The sequence below is a fragment of the Ursus maritimus genome, unplaced genomic scaffold, assembly GCF_017311325.1.
Source record: "Ursus maritimus isolate PB19 unplaced genomic scaffold, ASM1731132v1 scaffold_13, whole genome shotgun sequence".
In the NCBI taxonomy this organism is placed as follows: domain Eukaryota; kingdom Metazoa; phylum Chordata; class Mammalia; order Carnivora; family Ursidae; genus Ursus; species Ursus maritimus.
Window position 1 is genome coordinate 22,433,525 of NW_024423675.1, and position 21,103 is coordinate 22,454,627.

General features: G+C 44.2%; 1 protein-coding gene across 3 annotated transcripts in view; it reads right to left on the reverse strand.

The window, feature by feature from the left end:
* The window catches only part of FYN (FYN proto-oncogene, Src family tyrosine kinase), a 205,406-nt gene extending 186,447 nt beyond the window's left edge, over window positions 1–18,959 (reverse strand). For all 3 annotated transcript variants that reach the window (XM_040627654.1, XM_040627653.1, XM_040627650.1), the window contains exon 1: window positions 18,832–18,959. The gene's annotated coding sequence lies outside the window, so the exon portion shown is untranslated. The remainder of the gene's footprint in view (window positions 1–18,831) is intronic.
* Window positions 18,960–21,103: the final 2,144 nt, after the last annotated feature.

A 21,103-nucleotide genomic window follows, 5' to 3' on the forward strand; every position in this document is an offset into this window, starting at 1 on the left:
AAATGTTAACTCACACAAAATGTTTGTTGATGTCTGCTCTCCAGCATGGGAGCCACAGCGATATCGTTCACGACATGAACCAGGGCCACAGATCTGCAGAAGCGCAAATCAACGACTACTGCAAACGTGAACCATTACCGTAACAAGGCTGTGCCTGAGGACAACTTAACACGTGCAGCAATGGAAGATTCACGACCACAGCACTCTAGGAAGCACGACCTTTTTTTCAGGTCAAATGACTGCTCTTCTAACCTGATTCTGCTTGTTTCTGAGTTCAGATTTTCTGTGCATATATGAAAAGTAAAGTGATAGCTTTTAATGTGTTGGTTTCATTAGAAGAAAAAAAAATTTAACAGTTAAATGATTCCAGTTTTAGGTTAGTATTATCAGGTGTTTTAAGAAGAAAAATCAATTAATTCCAATAGTGGTTTGATTTTTTTCCCCATCTATTTCCTGGGATCAAATAAAGCTTGTGAAGTTCATTCTGTCAGTGGTGAAACATCTGGTATTGTGAACGCTACTGTAAATTGTAGAAAGTTTAACATGAGAGATGAAATTGTTTTTGTAGTGAAATACAAATACAAATTTTATGATGCTAAGAACAACTGTCCTTACTAAATCAAGAAACCTGTGGAGCAGAGAAAGTCACCTGGAATTGCCTATGGCATATGCACAATTCGTAACTGCCAATTCAAGTAAGTGGCTATATCATACCAAACGCAAAAGAAACTATAGATGTAGAAATTGACAAACAGGAAAACTGAACTACAAAAATACTATAAACACTTCAGCACCGTAACACATGCCTTCTATTTTGCCACCTGTCATCAGCAACCAAGTTCTAGAAATGTTTGAGAAACGACTCTCTACATCAACCTAGTTGTTTCCTAATGGTACGATGATGAACCTGTAAAGTCTGGGTGCGTTCTGTTCCAAAACAGCTGGAAGTCTCTCATCAAAGCAGTGAGTGAAGCACCGAAACATTTCAGCTTTTGAAGCCTTTAGCCAATTGCAGTTCTTGAAAACAGGGCTTGCAAAAGGAAGATGCTGAAATTTATCCCAACAAAGCAAAGGAGGAACTAAACGCAGTGTCCAAGATTTAATTCTGAAATTATTTTATGATGTTTTGAAGGAACTCGACTTGAGGTGATCTTTTGATGGTGCTCCTAATTTTAATTGGATACACTGATATTATGAACCGGAATGCAGTGAAATTACGAAGATCTATGATTTGCGTCATCTAAATGTGATAAGCCATTCAAAGGGACCATAGTGGATTTTATTTTCATGAGTTTTGTAAAAATATTTATTTTTCTAAAGATCTATTTATTTGAGAAAGAGAGAGTGTGTGTGTGAGTGAAAGCAAGAGGAGGGCAGAGGGAGAGGGACAGGATCTCAAGCAGACTTCCCACTGAGTGCAGACCGCAGTTGGGGCTTGATCTCACGACCCTGAGATCACGACCCGGGCTAAAATCAAGAGTCAGACAATCAACTGAGCCACCCAGGCATCCCTGTAAAAATATTTATTAATGATAAAAATCCAGAATGGGGGTAAAATGGGGGTGAAAATATTTGGGCTAAAATATTAACACATTTCTACGTGAAAAAATTAGTCTGAGAAAAGCCTCCATTTAGCAGAATTTGCTCTGAGCTTATTTGCATCCGTAGAAAGAACTATTTTCTCAGTGAAAAATATTTTGATGTATACATAAATGCCAAGTGAAGACAGCGACAATTTCAAATACTGACTATAAGACACAACTTTGAAGGAGACTGCAAGCAAATCTATGAGAAAATTTAAAACATTCATTCTTCATAAAAAAATATATGACATGGATATTAGAGACATATGGCTAAAAACTGACTAGAGTGAATATATGCTCCCAAATAATTATGGTCTTAGGTTCTTTTAAATGCTTAATCAGTATAAAAAGGTTTGTTTTTTTTTTTCTCTAATGTATATGGACATGTTTTTAATTTTTAGAAATTTTATTTTTGAGATTTTTACTAGAACTATTTCCAAGATCCAAAATATTATTGAAATGATGTCAGTTAATAAATCAACTTTTTAAAATTCTGTATTATTATTTCAGTGACTCCTCTCAATATTGTCATGATCCCACATTTCTAGCTCTCTTGGCTCCCACTGACAGATGTGGGAAAATATGAGATGCATTTATGTTTTGAGAAGATATGCTCAAAGCGTCACAGTAATTTTCTAGTGAAAAATACATAAGCAGTATCCTCACCACATCACCAAACCTACACTTTTTAAAGCAAGACATAAAAAAAAAAGACTGAAGATTTCCCTTCCCAAATTACTAGGCATTTCAAGAAACAGCAGGTTTTAAAACATCTTCTTAAACGCAGCATCATCCTTGTATGAATGTCAAAGAGAGATGAAACATAATTAAAAAGAGCTAACTGGTTTGTTTCCCCCTCTCTCATTTAGTGTTCTGGTAACTACTTATGAATTATACTTGAAAATGAATCCCTTCATAAACTCATTCTTTATTTAGCACGTGAGGACCAAACAAAAACGAAGAGCTTCTTCTCTTACAGTCAGACTATAACCTCGAGTATTCACCGATACCTTTAAAATGTGGAACTGAAGGATCACACCCAGTAAAAATTCTATCCTAGTCTCCAGCATCACAGTAAACTCATTAATGAAAGGCCTGAAATTCTAATACTTTCCACTGACCTGAGGCCCCATGGCAACTGAAGTCCTTCCTTTCAGGGCACATGGAACAATTGCCACAAGCTAAACAATGGGAAGCCCCCGAGTCCCCACTTCACTTTGGAATATCTGGTACACAACTCTGCTCCTCAAGAGGGCAGATCTTCCCACTTCTTGCCCAAAAGGAACCTAGTACAACTATACTAAGACATGACTTCCTCAAAAGAACAAGCGTACTATAAGAATATGAGCAAGTGAATACGCTGCCACCATTGTTACCATCATCAAGACAAAATACAGCTCAGACACTGTGGCAGGATTGAAATTTACACCTAATACACAACTGTAAACAAAAATGTTACTTCAGGGGCACCTGGCTGGCTCAGTCAGTAGACCATGTGACTCTTGATCTCAGGGTTATGAGTTCAAGCCCCACGTTGGGCATAGAGCTTGCATAAACAAAGTTTTTAAAAAGATTTTATTTATTTATTTGACACAGAGAGAGAGAGAGGGAGCGCGCACGTGCACAAGCAGGGGGAGCAGCAAGCAGAGGGAGAAGGAGAAGCAGGCTCCCCGCTGAGCAGGGACCCCCCCCCCCCAACGTAGGGCTTGATCCCAGGGTCCACGGATCATGACCTGAGCCGAAGACAGACACTTAACTGAATGAACCACCCAGGCGCCCAATAAATAAATTTTTAAACAACGTTACTTCGTTTCTCCATAGTTGAATTCAATTTGATCATACCATTGCATTTCTCATTATGGCAGAAAAAACAATCTTGCCACTTCAAGATAACTTAATCTCTCCAGATTTAAAATTTTTAGTTGCCTCAGCACAATTAGTCAAGTTAAACCTACCTCAAACTTTGTCTCCGGGGCTATGTTCCTTGCCCTTGCCCTTCTCCGTGCACCTTCCCACCCCCTGTACCTCCATCCCCCTTGGTTAGATGACAGACCACCACAGGATGGGTGAGGGCCTAGTCCAGGCGCTGCCCTCCACGCCCTCAGTGGCCTCCTGGGATGTTTTGTCCCTTTGTCTTTGGGTGTTGGCCTGGTTTTGCTGATCCGCTCATGTGACTGGTAGATCGAACCCAACCAGTCTCTAGGAGTGAGACTGCATAGTTCATTCTGTGCCTCCTTCACTCTGCCTCCAAGCCTCTCCCACTCTCTCTCTGCTCCTCCACATGTGCCTGAAAGGGCCTGCAGGGCTTGGGATCTCTCCTATCCACATGCAGGCTTTGGGGAACCGGGAGGGGACAGCACTTCAGGGCTTGTTTCTGCATACACATGCCCCACTGCAGAGCACACTGCAGGTGGTTTCCTTCCAGGGTTCCAGACAAGAGGCAGATTCTCCTCCACCCTCCTGAAGTGGGGGATCTCGGAGAACCATTCATTTCTCTCTAATCTCCTCTAATCTCTAGAGGCTCCATGCTCCGTCTCAGGAAGGTATTTCCTCCTTCCTGCATGGCTTACTGTACAATATATGCCAGGCCTTCTGAGATCTGCCTCCTTGGAATCCACAATCATTTTTCTTCTAACAAAGCCTGTCTCTTTTGAGTGAAGGCCTGGGCTAGCTCTGGTCTCTGAAACATGCTTCAAGGGCCTGTTTTGAAAGTCAAAAGCTGAACAACGTCTTCTTTGTCCTAGACAATATTCTGTCCTCCCCCTGAAGTAATGGAATCATTAGCCTCAATGGGGGAGACTCCCAGGGCAACAAGAATTAGAAGGAAGGGAAAGTAAATTGAATACTAGTTTAAGATATTATCACCACTAAAACAGCTCCTCATAATGCAGTTTCAGAGATCCCAGAACAGTCCTCCAGAGTTTTTAAATTTTTTAAAAAGTGAATTCTACACCCAATGTGGGGCTAGAACTCACGACCCCAAGATCAAGAATTGCATGCTCTGCTGACTGAGCCGGCCAGGCGCCCCATCATTTAGGATTTTTTAAAAAGTGCAACATACTGACAAGTCATTCTTCTAGAAGACATAATTTACAGTCAACCCTTGAACAACATGGGATTGAACTGTATAGGTCTATTTATACATGGATTTTTTTTATAAATACTGTACAATAAATGTATTTTCTCTTATGGTTGATTTTCTTAATATTTTCTCTAGCTTACTTTATTGTAAGAGTATGGTATATTACACATATAACACACAAAATATGTTAACTGACTTACTGACGATCATTAAGACTTCCAGTCAACAGACAGCTACTAACAGTTGCGTTTTTGGTAAGTCAAAAGTTATACATGGATTTTCGACTGCCCAAGGGTCAGAATCCCTAACCTTTGTGTTGTTCAAGGGTCAACTACACACGTATTTGAACCAAGGGCAAAAGAGGTCTATGGCTTTTGGTTTCTTGAAGTATTTATACGTAATGTCCTTAATCGCTCTTCTACAGTTGAGCGGAGATCCACTCAACAAGAAGCCACCCTCGTTCAGCATCATTTTGGAACTCTTCACTCCCTTGATTTCCTCTTCCTAAGGCCTTCCTGCCTTTGTTTCCCCTTCACCATACCTGCTGTGTTCACTCATCACATCCCTAAAACCTCAGACCCTTCCTTACTGTACCTACTATCCCAATTCTAGCTTGCTCCCCTATCCAGCCTGAATCCTACTTGCAGCTGATTCAACTAATATTTTCTTCAGTCTCTTAGAACACCCTTCTCACTTGACTGTTCAAATCGATTCTCAACTCTAGGTCACCACAAGGTCAGATTTTCCATTCCAAAGTAACAAGTACTACCAGGCAAAAATCACAAAACTGGCCTAAAGGAAACTATTAAAAAGACCTACAAATTCCAATGTGGCCTCACTGTTTCTCTGTAATACTTTTCTTTTTTTAAAAAAGATTTTATTTTTAAGTAATCTCTACACCTAGCATGGGGCTCGAACCCACAACCCCAAGACAAAAAATCACATGCTCCACCGACCAAGCCAGCCAGGCACCCTCTCTGTAATACTTTTTATCCACCTATTAACTATATGTTACCCTATATTTTCATGGCTGTTTGGACTTTTTCTAGATTCTCCAAACCCCTCTCCCATATTCAAGCTTTCCAACCTTGGATGATGGCTCAACCTCCAATTTTACTGAAAAGCTTCAAGATACTCCATGTGTCAGTATCTTTATCCTTGCAGTAATAGTTAGAATCACACATGTAAAATACTGTGCTTTCCCCTCAGTGGGCATTCAAACTTGCAAAGACCTTTCCATGTGTTCTTTCTCATTCCAAGTTACTGCTAATTTTTATCCCTTTGAGAGCTATAGTGGGTTGAAAAGTGGCCCCCTTCCCATTATTAAATATGCCCATCTGGAATCTATGAATATGACCTCATTGGGAAAAAAGGGTCTCTGAAGATATAATTAAGGATCTTAAGATGAGATCATCTTGGATTAGGTTGGCCCCTAAATCCAGTGACAAGCATCCTTATAAGAGGAGAAGGTCATGCAAAGACACTCAGAGGAGAACTGCATGTGTATTGGAGGCAGAAATTGTAGTGATGGGTCTAATAGCCAAGGGACGCTAAGGACTGCCGGCAGCCACCAGAAGCTAGGAAAGAGGCATGGAACAGAATCTCCCACAGAGCCTCCAGAAAGAGCCAACTCCAGTGACACTTTAATTTCCAGACTTTTGGACTCCAGAACTACAACAGAAATTTTTCCTGTTGTTTTAAGTCACCAGTTTGGGGTAATTTGTTGCAGCCACAGAAGACATACAAGGGCCCCTTCTATACCCATCATGATCTTGCCCCTGCCAACTCTTTGCTGATCCATTATCCCCTCTCTCTCCAGTCTCACCAACATGACCCTCATTAGTGGATCATTTCTGTGTGTTCTAGCTCATGTAGGAGGTTCTGAAAGCCCAGCTGGGTGTCCTGGTGGGGAGCACATAGCGGGGCTGTTCCCACGTGGCAGTTCTGAATCTCCAGTGCATGGGAACATTCTTGTGGGAGTGGAGGCCAGGGTACTTCATCCCCTACAAACCTCTGTCACAGCTAGGGACAGGAGATCAGGGAAGGCAGTAGAGTTTGCCTTGGACACCCTAGATCAGGGACTCTTAACTTCCCACGCTGGGCTCTTCCTCATATGCCATACTTGAGTCAAGGTACAGTCAAAGAATGTTTGGGGCTGCAGTTCTCCAAACGCCAATCCTTCTTGTATCACACTTAGGTATAAACTAACCAGAACTTCCCTGGAACTACTGGCACCTACAGACACATCTGGCTCTGCTCATTATACTGCAGTCCTTCTAGGTCCTTCCCAGCCACACATCACTGGCCTTCACTGAGCAATTCTTGGCCTCTTAGAGAACTACCTCCAACTCTCAGCAGTCTGAAATCAAGAATCTGTTGAACAATGACTATAGGACAGTGGGAATTATATGGGCAACCACACTTACATGACAAGAAGGGTGTGGTATGGCACACTATCTACCTATGCTTTGGCCCTAATTTGCAGACAGGATTAGAAGTTGGCATCACTGCATTTTCACCCAAGGAGGTAGAACATAAGGTGGAACCTAAAACACTGTGCAACCAAAATCCGGATTCTAAACATGACTCTGAGGATCTACCAATGCAGAGGACCTAATGCACCACGTACAAGAAGAACATTTATTCAAGATGCATCTCAAGCCAGAAGTACGGGAAACATTTGTAAGACCTCCCAGCTTGGCAGCTTAGAATCACGATCAGCAAGCATTTAATAAACACTCAGCTCAGTGTAGTACTAGACAGCACAAAGCAAATTAAATGAGGTGGGCTTTCAACCTTCTGGAAGCATGCTATTGAAAATGGACAACATTGACGATGCCACGTACAAAAGTGACTGAATATGAACAAATTAGATAAATACATGAAGTGGTGACATTACATGCCAGCTAAGAAGAAAGTGCATTTCGACAGTGACATGTGATCTCCCACATTTAAGGAGGTGGTTGTGTGGTAGTGGGGGTGGAGGGTATGCTCAAATCATCAACTATGTATGGTTAAGGAAGGAAAAAACGTTCACTACCACTTTCCAAAGACCATAATGGCATTTCAAACAACAGTGGAGCACCAGGTCCCTCCCCTTTCCCCTCATGGCTGCGGCAGTTGGTCTATATCCATGGAACGTGTTCTTATTGTTCTCCATCCCTCAGATACATTAAAGCTGGCATCCAGGTGAGGGCTAGGCAGGGGGACACATTAAAGAGGAATCACAGAGAACTTTTCACAGGTAGCTGAGAAGACTCTTAATAAGTGGCTGACAAACATTGACTGTTGTGCTGTTGTGCATTTTGTTACAAAAATGACTCAAGTAATGACCCTAACCATGGAAAACGTTTTATAAGGTTTATTTTTAGTCATTCTTTTGAAGGATATATAGAGGCTCTGGTTAGGATACAGTGTTAGTCATTACTTTGTAGGGCATTAAGTCTATGGAAACTTCCTCCCCTACTAGGGAGATTCTTCAGATGGTGACACTACCAAGTGAACAAAATTGACACACGGAGAGGAAGGCACTCCCACAGCCACAGTCATGTGGCTGAAGGACTCAGGTAAATGCTGCTTTGAGAGGTGTGGAAATGGGTGGGCACCGACCTTCACTAGTCCTCACAGACTTCCAGGCACAACACTGGTAGCCACTCTGCATTCATCCCACTTCCACCATCCACTACTGTATTCTCCCAGGTTCCTCCTGGTATTGAAACAGTCTGCATTTCCCATGGTCTTGGATGTCATTGCACCACTGGTAAATCCCTATGATTTTGGTGAAAATCTTATTGGTGAAAGCCTAACAGCAGAGGACAAAGAAGTAACTATTTCCCTGCCCACTCTAAATTTTTAAAAAAAATATTTGTGTGTGTGTGTGTGAGAGAGAGCAAGAGCGAGCAAGTGTGCACACGGGTGGGGGGGGGGCAGTGGGGAGAGAAGTGCAGAGGGAGAGAGAATCTCCAGCAGACTCCCTCCTGAGTGCAGAGCCTGATGCCGGGCTTGATCCCATAACCCTGAGATCGTGACTTGAGTCAAAATCAAGAGTTGGACACTTAACCGACTGAGCCACCCAGGCACAGCTCCCCCTTCTCTGACCATTCTAAATTTTTAACAAAAAGTTCAAGATTATAAGAAAAAGATCTCTAAACACATACCATTCTTAAAAATACAATGGTGGTTCCTGAGACAGTCTGGGACAATCACTGACCCTAAACCACGTGCGTTGGCAAAGAGTCAATCTGGTGCCATCAGAAATTACAGAAGCTCAATGTCCAAGGAGATGCTAGCCTAGCCCCATAGATGGCTGGGAAACCAGCTACATATTCCAGTGCCCTGATCCAGGGCCTATCTGAATAACCACCCACTGAGTATCTGCACTATGAATGACATTGTGCTACATGGTATAGAGGGACAAAAAGGGGGGACAGGCAGCAAACAATATTTTTGCACACATGGGGCCAACAGTCTCTTGAGAAAACAGAACCCATATACATAGATTTCTCGAAGACCTGGATTCCAGTCTAAACTAAATTATTGGACCTTGGGCAAGTCACAGAATTTCTCTGCACCTTGGATTCCTCATATGAGAATTTAACAACATAATGCATCATTTATTAGGAGACAGTTGCTCACGAATGTTCAATTCGAAAGGATGAGGAGATTAGGGGAATCCTCCCAGAGCTGGGATTCCAGCTGGGCCTTGAAAAATGGGTAGAATTCTGAGGGGAAAGAAGGATTAGGGGATTCCAGAAAGGAAAACAAAGGTCAGAACACATACTTAATATTAATGAGAGAGTAGACTGACATCTGGCTAATCAAGTGTTAGTGTAGTGGTGAATGAAGTGAGCCAGGTATGACCAAGGATGTGGAGATGGTGGAAGGCGTTGAATGCCAGCCTATGGAATGTGGCCTTTCTCTTACTCACTGGGCTGTTAGTAAAGGGCCGAGGCAAGAGCACCAGTGTCTACATCAGCCAGCACATCCATTTTACATGGATCGACATCTCCTCCCTCAATTTAGAAGGTACAGGAGTGAAGCAACTGCAGCTGTGATCTGCAAACCATGGGAAAGGCTGAAGGACATAACATATTAAGAGAATATAGATCGGGCAAAGGTGTATATAAAGGACAGCCACACAACTGACATTTTCAAGTAAGAGATGATGATAAGAGATAGACAATGACAGAATGTTAGCGTTCTTTGATAACTCAGCTGTTACATCTGAAAACAATGAGGTGCTCTGTTTTTATTTATACGTTGGGACAATAAACTCCACAATGAAAGGTGAAAGTCTCCAAATTCTGGGAGCAAATAAGAGAAACCTTTAACAGAAATCGCCACTTTTCGAGTAGCCTTGTGTGCACGTGCCTAGTTACAGGCAACACATCACACGGTTCTGGAATAAAATGAAAATTGAAATGAAAATCAAATTTCACAAGTGACAATATTTGAAACCATTATTGCTTTTAAATAGACATGACAATGTGTGGAAATGAAGAAACTTGTGTTTATTTGCTTTTTCAGTAGAATTTAAATTGGAAGGTGGGAGGACCTCATAGAAATACAAATTCAGTAACTTTTTCTGAGGATTAAAAGAAGAAAGGATTGGGAAAAGTGCCCTGGGCTTTGTTGTAGGAAAGGCGATCTGGCTCATTTTTAATTTTCCATTAAAGCCCTACTTTTTGGTATAAAGCAGATGGAATCCTTATACAACTCCATGAAAAGCCTACTATTTTTGGGAACCTCAAAGATGGAAGCTCTGAAAAAAATGAAAGTGTTTAAATTCATCAGATAAAATCCCACCAGCACATTCAAAAGAAGCAGGTACTTACGAATCTTAAAAATACAAAGTAAGTGGTCTTCCTGTGATTGATTTCTGATCCCCAGCCTCCCCTGGGAGGCTGCTTGCTCTGGCTCTGGCTGATTGATGATTTTCTACCACTTCACGGCCTGCTCTCATGCATGTGGCTGAGACTCGCTATGCTTGCTTCATCCCTTGTCTTTCAGAAGCTACCTCCCTGATGGGTCCATCCCCACTGCCGTTCTCATTTCCAGAAGAGATTTCGGTGTTCAACCCTGCCTGCCCCAGACCTACTGAGTCAGAAGAGGGCCTGGGAATATGCACTCTATAAGATCTTCAGAGAATATTCATAACCATGACCCTGAAGTTCTCTCCTTATTATTATTATGAGCTAAGACCTAGTTCAATATATTCTGTTTGTTGTCCTGCCAGGGTGCATGGAAGAACAAGAGGGCTGATGTTTACTGGGTGTGGACTGTGAAGGCACTGGGCTAGGAGGTGATATGCACGGTCTCCATCCTTACAATTTACGATCTCATTTGAGAGATGGAATAAATTTAGTGTTAGGAGCATAGATTCTAGAGTCAGACTGACTGCTTGGATTCAGATTCCAGCTCTGCTGCTGACTAGTTGTGTGAGCCTGACTAAATCACCTCCTATACATCAGTTTCCCCCTGTTAAATTGGAATAGTAATAATAGTACATCATAGAATAATGCTGGGTGTTGTGCTGGCCAATCAACCATGAATCTGATATAGTCCCTGACTTCCAAAGAGCTCACAAGTCAATGAAAAAGACCAGTATCCCCCCATTCTCTCACCCAGCTGACACCATTTTGCTTTGTAAGTCAGACTGGGATGAGGGTGACGATGAGGTGGTAACCAAGTGTCATGGGGGCCCAGAGAGAGGACCAAAGAGGGGGCTTCCCAGAAGGTAAGTCTTGAATGGAGCAATGAAGGAGTGAGGTTTCCACTAGGGGGTGAAGGTGTCTTTATATCCTCCAACACTTAACACAGAAGCAACTGCAAAGCGAAAGCAAGGACATTAGAAAGCAGGCAGGGAATGAGGAACCACAGCTTTGGAGCAAAAGCAGGCATGAGCTTAGGAGCCAGACAGACCTGGCTTCTCTAGTAATTAGCTGTGTGACAATGTGCAAGTTACTTTACCTTTCTGAGCCTCAGTCTTCCCATTTGATCGATGGGGATAATAACACCTGCCTCACAGAGTTGTTATAATTTAAGTAAATTACTGCACTTAACAAGGCCTCTGGGGTGCAATAAAAGTGGTAGGTATTATTATTTTTATGGTGTATTTAAGGAGGGGTGAGTAGCTGTGGTGTGCTACATGCTTTTTTACATCATCACAAGGCCAGAAATAAGTAGCCCTCAGAAAAAGCCTTACGAATCGAAATAAGCAATGGGCTAAGACCTTCCCATACTCTATATTTTTCTCCCCCAAATTTATAGTTAATAGATGTTCAATACATATTTGTCCAAACCAACAAGGTGCTGCTTGAGGTCACAGGTCTACAAGGGCTGAAATATGTGATGATCTCTGTTTCCTAAAAACATCCAGGAAGGACCCAAGTCAGCTTCACATCCAGAGTGAGGCCTCCTGCGGGTCATCCTGGAAGCCCTGAGACAAATGGGAAAACGCTCTCATCCAAACATTACGACAACTCAGAGCCTTACAAACGTTGTTAAAGTTTCATGAGTCAGTAAGCATTATCTTTTCTTCCCACGTTTTTATTAGACCATAAATCCAGTTCAATTTATATCCTTCTAGGATTACTGTGTTCTAATCAAGTCCAGAGTGCCACTTACGCCTAGGCTGTCTGTACTGTATGTCCCCCAAGTCCATTCTGGTAATACGGTTCAGGCTACTCACGTGTTTTAGCAGCTAAAAATTAGATTTGCTCAACTAGAAACACTGAGGGGGGGGGAGATATTTCTCTAAATAATCTGAATCACCCTTTTTTCAGAAGAAGCCAGTGCATGGAAGTCATACTCATGTTTTCTCCCCCTACTCTGTAGTCTCTACCTTCAGGAAGCATGATGACATTCCGAAGCCAAACTCAAGGGATTTACATTATAAATAGGTTAAAATTCTGGTTATCTGGCTAAAACCAAGAAATCCTTTCATTGGGCTAATTTCAAAGAGCTTTTATGTTTTCTATTCTCAAAAATAAAAAAGTTGCTGCATTTCTCAAGAAAACTTGCTAAATATGCTGTTTTCAATCATACTATATAAACTTTCCCACCTTTCCAGTAATTCTTGACCCAGACCTGACATCACCCAAATCTCTTTCTAAAATACGCAGTTTCCTTTTATGCAGACAATACATCAGGGATACAGGAATACAGGGATATATATGTTGTATGTATATGTTACATGTGTGTACACATGGGCGCACACACGAAACAGCAGCAGCAGCAAACTCACAGCTTTTCCCATGTGTGGGGCACTGTTCTGAGTGCTCTACGTTTATTATCTCACTGATTCCTTACAGCAAAGCTTTGAGGTAGGAACGATTATCTCCAGTTTAAAGGTGAAAAAAGGGAGGCACAGAGCGTTTAGGTAACTTGGCCCAGTTCACACAGCTGGAAAGGGAACCAGGAGCACACCCCAGTCCATGCTCTTGACCACATCCCTCACCGGGGCTGAAGGGTGGACACCTGGCTTAACGTGTGATTCTGCCACCGTGGACAAGTCACTTAGCTTCTCTGGGCCTCAGTTTTCCTCTTAAGTAAAACAGACATGTTGGACCACGTGATCTCTCGTCCCTTATGGTTGTATGTTCTGCGGTTCTGATCCATGTTTCTGCCTTGGTCTGGGGAGCAGGAGAGTTTTAGACTTCCACTCCTTAGTCCCCTGATACTGCTCTGGCCAGATTCAGAGATCTTTGGTGCTAAACCAAACTACACTTTTCATTCTTAACTTTGCTTAATCTCCAGGGCATAACCCTCCCCTCCTGGGGATTAGGGATACCTCTCTCCCCTGGGCCTGCTCAATACTCTGGCTGTATCTCTCCCATTCAGGGCCTGGGCTCCTCTCCATCCTCCATTCCTGGGCTCTCCCTCAGCCCTGCCTACAAACTCCCTGAGTGATACTGCCCACATCCGTTGTTTCAAGCAGTTTCTAATTTGCTGCTAATACTTACATTTAAGTCCCAGTCTTCACTCCAGACCCATCTATTCAATTGCTTATGACATACCTCGACTTGAAAGTCCAAAGTGTCCATGATAAAGCCATCATTTTACACATCTGCCCTCTCTTGTCTTACTGTATTATCTGTTTGCATGTCTCTCTCCACCTAATTTTTCAGGACTCCTCTTCTGTACCACCCCCCCATATACTGTCTCACCCCCTCTTATTCTTTTTTGTTCCATTCCCACTTCCATTCCTTCATCTATTGCTCATCTGAGTTTCCATAACTACCTTCCCTGCATCGGTCTTGTCTGTCTCTGGTCAACAGCCCACACAGTAGCCAGATGCTCTTTTATTAAATACAAATTAGATCAAAGCATCATTTCCACTTACAACTCTTGCATGGCATTCTGCCATTCTGACCCTTGAACAACGCAGGGGTTGGGGAGCCGATCCCCACTCAGTCTAAAATCTGTGTATAATTTTTGACTCCCCAAAACTTAACTACTAATAGCCTACTGTTGAGGGTGCTGAGAACAAAGTATTGATTAACACATATTTTGTACATTATATGTATTATATACTACATTTTTACAATAAAGTAAGCTGGAGAAAAATGTTAAGAAAATTATAAGGAAAATACATTTCTAATACTGTACTGTATTTATCAAAGAAATGCATGTAAGTGGACTGTGCAGTTCAAACCCATGTTGTTCGAAGGTCCACTGTACTTACAAAAACATTCTCAATCTTTCCTCTAGCCCCATCTTCTTCCTTTGTCCCTCTCTCTACAACCCCCACCTACTCTGAACTACTTGTAATTTCCCAAAAGGTTTGTGCATTGGCCTTCTGGGCTGCTCCTTCTGAGGCAATGACCTTCACACAACACTCTCCTAGCTGACTCCTACTCTTCATCTCAAAGACACCTCCTCCAACCTTTTCTGCCTGGCTGCCCCACTTTCCCACCTCTTTGCAGAGTTCCTGCTCCCTTCTATATGTTCTCTTGCTCTTGTGAGGACCTAGAATCACGATGGTCAGAGGCTTCCTTTATCCAGGTAAGTTCCTTGGGGCAGGATCACACCTCTGCCCCTGAAGCATCTAGTTCAGTGTCTGGCATGGTGGATACAAGGAATGAATGCTGCTGAATGAGTAAATACACGGGACAATTCACAAATACAGACCTGTCTGTGGCCCACAGAACGACCCAGCTTAAAACGGAAATCACACAGAGTAGAATTATTTCCACTATCAACATGCTTTGCTTTCCCATTTTTAACTTTATTTTTTTATTTAAATACGAAGTTACTTCACAACCAGAAGTATCAATCTCCAAAGCATTTAGTCATCCCCCCTCCTGGCATTTTAATTAATATCATTATATCCGTATATAATATTTTGCATATTGTATAATGGCTGAGAGCAAGGGCTCTGCAAGCAAACTGGCCCGAATTGTGCCTCTACCACCTAATAACTCTATGATCTCGAGTTAGTTACTTAACCTCCCCTGCTTCAATTTCCCATCCGTAAAATGGAGATAACAAAAACGATGTAATGTGGTTTCAGTTAAGACTAGAATTTCAACACTGCTTGACACATGGTAAATGCTCAATGAAAGTTAGCTATTATTTATTTATTTTTATCTCTTCTAGGGGACTGTGAGCCCCTGAAGAACAAGGACAGCAGAAGCATTCATTTTCATGACCCTATCTCCCAGTGCCTCACACACAATAACACTCTTGGCTAATGTTTGCAGATCAGATGAATATAATGAACTGTCTGTTGCAAAAATATGTGCATTATCAAGTATGATGAATAGTATGGAGTGCACTGCTCCAACAGTTTGGAGGCCTGTGGAGAACAGAGACTATCCAGAACACTAGCAGTTCGCTCTGCTCCTGGAGATCTGGAAGCTCACTTAATCTCCATGGAATACGCAGGGCAGGGTTCACAGTCACCAAGTCAGAGCAGCTGTGTGGTGAAGGGGACCCACCCAGGCAGGACCAAGAGCTGGGCCTGCCAGGGCTCCCCCTTCCCATTAGCATGGCCCCAGGCAAGAAATTTCTTTTCTGCAGCCTGCTTACTTTCCTCTTTCAATTAAGACGACGTAGAACTGTGATTTCTAAGGACCCTCCTAGCCACTTTGGGAGTCTTTAAATCATCAAATAAAAAAACTGGGCCAAGAAAGATGCTCCTGGAGTACAAGAACCAAATCAAAGTCAACACTGGAGGCCTAAGATCACTGTATTAAAAGTAATCACTGAGTGGGAACTAGCTACTTGAACCGACCAAAAGCAAAGTTTTCTGAAACACGTTTAATATAAAAAGATCTGAACTCATGAAATCAAAAGAATAAAAGCAATGATGGGTACAGGCTCTGGGTCTCCATATATTTTAAATCTCACCGGCCTGCAAACTCCTTGAGGGCAAGGACTGTGCCTTGTTGAGTGGCAACATATGGCAAAGCTGCTGGCCCAAAATACATTTCTTCTTGATTTTTTTCTTAGTCAAGTGGCTAGCCTATATTTCCCAGGCTCCCCTGCAGTTAATGTGGCCATATAACTAGCCTTTGTGTACAGGATGTGAATAGAAGTGATGGGTGTCATTTCCAGGCCAAGGCATTTAAAAAGGGGACTACTTCATGAGGAATAATAAACATCTATTGCTTTTGAGCCATTATATTTTAGCAGGCCTATTTGTTACAGCTGCTAACATTAGCTTAATGAATCCAGGTGCCTGGCACATACCAAAGACCTAACTCGCATTTACTGAAACAGGATTAAGTAAGACCAGGTTCCTTCTCTCAATGTGCTGACCGACTAATGATGGAAACAGAGACATGCCAAACATAATGCCTGCTGCTGAAGTCGGAAAACAAAATTGGAGGTGTGGTGATTTGTTCGGAGGGGAGGATGGAAAAAGCATCAAAGACTTTTGAGCTGAGCCCTAAAGGTTAAATAGAACCCAAGCAAATCAGATGGAATTGGAGAGTCCAGACCCAGCACAAACACAGAGTAAAGTACAGAAAGCAGAGTGTGCATTTGTTCACATTCAACCTTATCATTAAGTCTCTTCAGCTTGGTCAACACAGTGTGAGCTTATTGTGCACTGACTTTCCTTCCTGGGTCTGGCATCAAACAAACAACCCTTTGTTTTTACAGTACACTCATTAACCCTATTGCTTTTTTTTTTTTTAATATAAAAAGTTCCACGATGAAAGTCCTTAGAAAGTGCAGAAGTAAATGTTTTAATGAATCATAACTCTTTTCTAATAAAATTCTTGAAGAACAAACTTGAGACAGATCTATTACAATCGTCCAGGAGCCATGCTCTTAGGAATCAAATGGGTTCAAAGTAAGTTTTCACATTATCAATTAAGCATGTTGTAGTCACTGGCTTACAAAATGGAACATTAAGCCTCTAGATTTACATTAACATTTCCTCTTTAAGAGGAACACCAAACAGATGGTTCAAAGTTCTGTCAAAAGATTCTCTACATCCTTTGCTTGTAGTTAAGTACCCCCAAACCTGAGATAGTTAACAAACCACTTCCTCCAAAAGTCTGTGAGTCCCTTCATCTGCAAGCACAGTACCCATGGGACCGGGACTCAAGAGAAAGAGCACAAAGGGTGGAAAGTATTGCCATTCTTGGTGGTGAGAGGAAGGATGTGGGTGTTTGGAGGCTACCCTAAAGCAGGGAAGAGACACGGTCTCCAGTGGTCTTCCAAATCCAATTTAGGCTGGTTTTTATGCCCCCAGAAACTTGTTTAAATATAAAGGTAAAACACCGCCACGGGGCAGACAAAATTTCATTTCAAGACTTCAGCACTTCTTAGACTTCAGAGAAGAAGTCTGGCTGCCTCACTCTTATCAAACACCAATTTAATTATCTGATTCAGAAGCAAAATTCTTCTGCCCCCACACCAATTTATCCTACCCCAGCTCTTTAGTACCTAGCCCCAAAAGAGAAGAGGTTAAAACAAGGCAGAGGAGGGCTACCTTGACAGTAAAGCAACTCTTAAGACTGCTGGAATCATTTCCCCCTTAAATCTAAGAAATACTGCAGCTGCCAGTCAACACTACTGGGTCCATGAATACAGCAAAATGACAGCACCTGCCACCCTGAAGCATCTGGGGCCTTTTATTTTTTGGTAAATGTGGCAGGAAAGACTCTCAGAGAGAAAATCAACCGCTTTATCTGAGAGAAAGGGAAGCCCCAGTGAAGACAAATAAGAATCATCGTGCCCATCCTTGGGTACTTTGTGCGTCTCCTCTCCGTGCACTGAAAGGGCTCTTTGTGTCACACACACACACACACCCGGCGAGTCTGTGTGATTTATTAAGGGAGGAGGGGCAAGAAGGGTGATTTTATTATCCCTCTTCTCACTGAGTCCCAGCAAATCTCCGCCTGGGCCCAACCTCGGTGGCCTCTTTCTGGCCCAGTCCCCTCCGCCTGTGGCCGCAGAGATAAGAGAGGGGAGGCGACCAAACAAAAACAGACATCGATCTGGGGAAGTAGAGAGGAAATCCAGCGAGCAGGGAAGGGAGGAGAAAGGAGCCTGAGGGAGCAGAAGGGGTGGGGAGGCAGAGGAAGAGCGAAGGCTCCAGCACGGGGGACAGGCGAAGGTTGGGTGGGTGGTGGCACAGGAAGAGTGAAGGGGAGGATGGGGGAAGTGCTAGGGAGGTGCCAGAAATAGGCAGGAGGATGCGCTGAGGAAAGCGACGACCGCAGGAGGAGGCCGAGAGGTGGAGGAGTGGGGCAGGGGTGGGGTGGGGTGGGGTGGGATGGGGTGGGGAGAGAAGCAGCACGGGGCATCAATTATTAAGTGATTACATCATCCCTGACATTAAAACAACACACACAGACCAAGTCCCCGCGGGGGGCCCCCGAAAGGAGGGCGAGGGTGGAGTCTGGGCCAGCCTCGCCCCCCAGCCAATTCCTATTCTCACCCCGCGCCCGCTCGCAGCGAGGAAATGGGCCCCCATCCTCGCGCTACCTCAGGGCCGCACCCCGCAGAGGTGTCCTCCCGCGCACCCGCGGGAAGACTCCGAGCGGGGCCAACTCCCCAGTAGCCCCGCGGGGCGCCCCGGAGGCGGCGGCGGCAGGGAGACTGCAGCGCGGGGCCCCGCGGCGGACGCGGCGCAGCGCGGGGGCGCCGGTGGCCGGCGTCTCCGCAGCATCACCATGGCCCTCCCGCGGCGCATCCCCGGCCGCTTACCTGCGCGGCGCTCAGGCTCCGGAGCCCATTCACATGGTCTTCTCCCCGCCCTCCTCCGGCGCAGCCGAGGCGGCTCCGGTGGCTCCTCGGCGGGCCCGGGAGCCGGTGGGCCTTCGAGAGCGCCGAGGGGGCGGCGCCTGGTGTCCCCGGCCCGGCGGCCGGATCCCTCCCTGGCGCGGACGGCGGCCGCCGGGCGGTGCGGCGCGGGCGGCGGCTTTGTGTGCGCCCGGAGAGCTCTCGGTGCGCTGGCTGAAGCGCGGCGCGCCCGGACGGAAGAGGACGCGCGGCTCGGAGGGCCCCCTGCCTCTGCTTTTGCGGCCGGCCGGCGGGCGGGTCTCGGCGGCCTTCGGTCACGACGACCCCTCCTCCTCTCCCGCGGCAGCCCCCTCCCCGCCGGCTCCGCTCCTGACAGATGGCGCAACTGCAACAACGCGCCGCCGCCGCCGCGGCTGCTCGCAGCTACTCACGCTGATGCTCCGGCCCCTCCAGCCCCAGCCCCGAGTGAGGACGGGGCGGGTCGCACGCTGAGAGTGGCAGGCCCCACTGCCCTATCAACGCACCCGTCGGGAGCAGCGAGCGGCGACCATTGGTGTCTGGGGCGGGGGCGGGGCTGAAAGGGGTGGGGCCACCGAGTGGGTTGAGCGTTACTGTGGCAGCAGGCATCCTGGCGTGCGTGCCGTGTGGGTTGCGAGAGGGGATGCGAGGTTGGAGGAGTTATGTGTGTGCTTTTAAGGATTGTGTGGACTTGCGAGGTAGTGGGTTTGGGCGGGGGAAGAAGGGGAGAGTGTGAGCTGCAGTTTCTGCCTTGCGGAAGGTTGCAGCTGCCACTGCAGAAAGGCATCTGCCATTCCCCCAAAACCATGGGAACCTGCCTTGAGAAATGGCTATCTTGCCTTTCTGGTGTCTTTTCATTTGAAGGTGGGAGGGTAAATTGGGAAAGTGTTAGGTGGTGAAAACGTTTTCGCTGATCAAATTGAAGAGTGCGGAGCAAGGTAGAATTCCATTACAGAAACTTGGAAAAACCAGGAGAACCCTGGAAACGCACAATTAATATTAATAATAAGAAGAAGGAGGAGGAAGGGGAAGGAGGAGGAAATTAAGATTAATCCATTAGTCTCCTATTTTCGCAGACACACGCGTATTTATTTTCAAGCAAAAGTCTGGAGGAAGTATTACTGAAATAGGGGGAGGAGTGGAGAGGGCAGGTGGCAACTTAGGAATCTGAAATCACAGAGTAGAGATTTGTTTGTATAGATTTTCGCAAAATCATGTTTAATTGTAGCTGTTAGTTGTCTTTGGTTTCTTGTGACATTTAGCCTTCTCATATTTTTTTCCTTTACCAAATCTGAGCTTTTGCTCAGATTTTCCTTGATGAAATAATAGTCAGTTTCGTATACAGTTGGGAGTGCATCAGTCTTTATTTCCTATCCAGCTTTTCTATGGCAGGATGTAACTTCATAAAAAGAAACACTTTGGCTTCCTGATTTTCTTTATAGTTAATTCCTGTTTACTGAAAATTCCCCTTTAAGGCATGCTCAGATTCATTCTCCTTAGTGATTCTGGCAAGAACCTTACCCTCCCCCCTCAGCAAATCTAATGTTCTGAGAAATAGAAGTGAATTAGCTTCTGCTTCTTTGCTCAAAATCTATATTACCTTTCCTGCACACTAGTTTTTTAAAACCGTAGTTTAAAAATATCAGTTGCTTTTGCTGACTTGTTTTGTACACAGCACTTTGAAAAAAGTTGCCTGGATGCCTGACTGGCTCAGTCAGAAGAGCTCGTGACTCTTGATTTGGGGGTCATGAGTTCGAGCCCAACGTTGGGTATAGAGGTTACTAAAAAATAAATAAATAAATAAATAAATAAATAAATAAAAACTTTTTAAAAAATTGCCAACATTTAGGATCCCCATTTTATGGAGGAGGAAACTGAGGACAAGAGAACTTAGTAACTAAACTCAAGGTGATAATATAGGGTAGGTACTGTGGGGTGTTGCTTCCTCCTTAAACAAAGTGATAAATGAAACCGTGTTTAAATTATGTGTCTGGTAATTCATTCCACAGTCCCAAGAAATGAAACCACAATGACTAGAGGATTTCCATAAGAGAGAATACGAACTTCATCTAGCCAAGAATTGTTGATCTCCAGAGAAGGGGCTCCTCTTCCTTAGCACTAGCCTGACACGGCTGTCCTAGATTTGAATTGGGATGGAAAGGCAACTGTCTAGAACAATGGTTCTCAAACCTTAGCAACTTTCAGAATTACCAGAAGG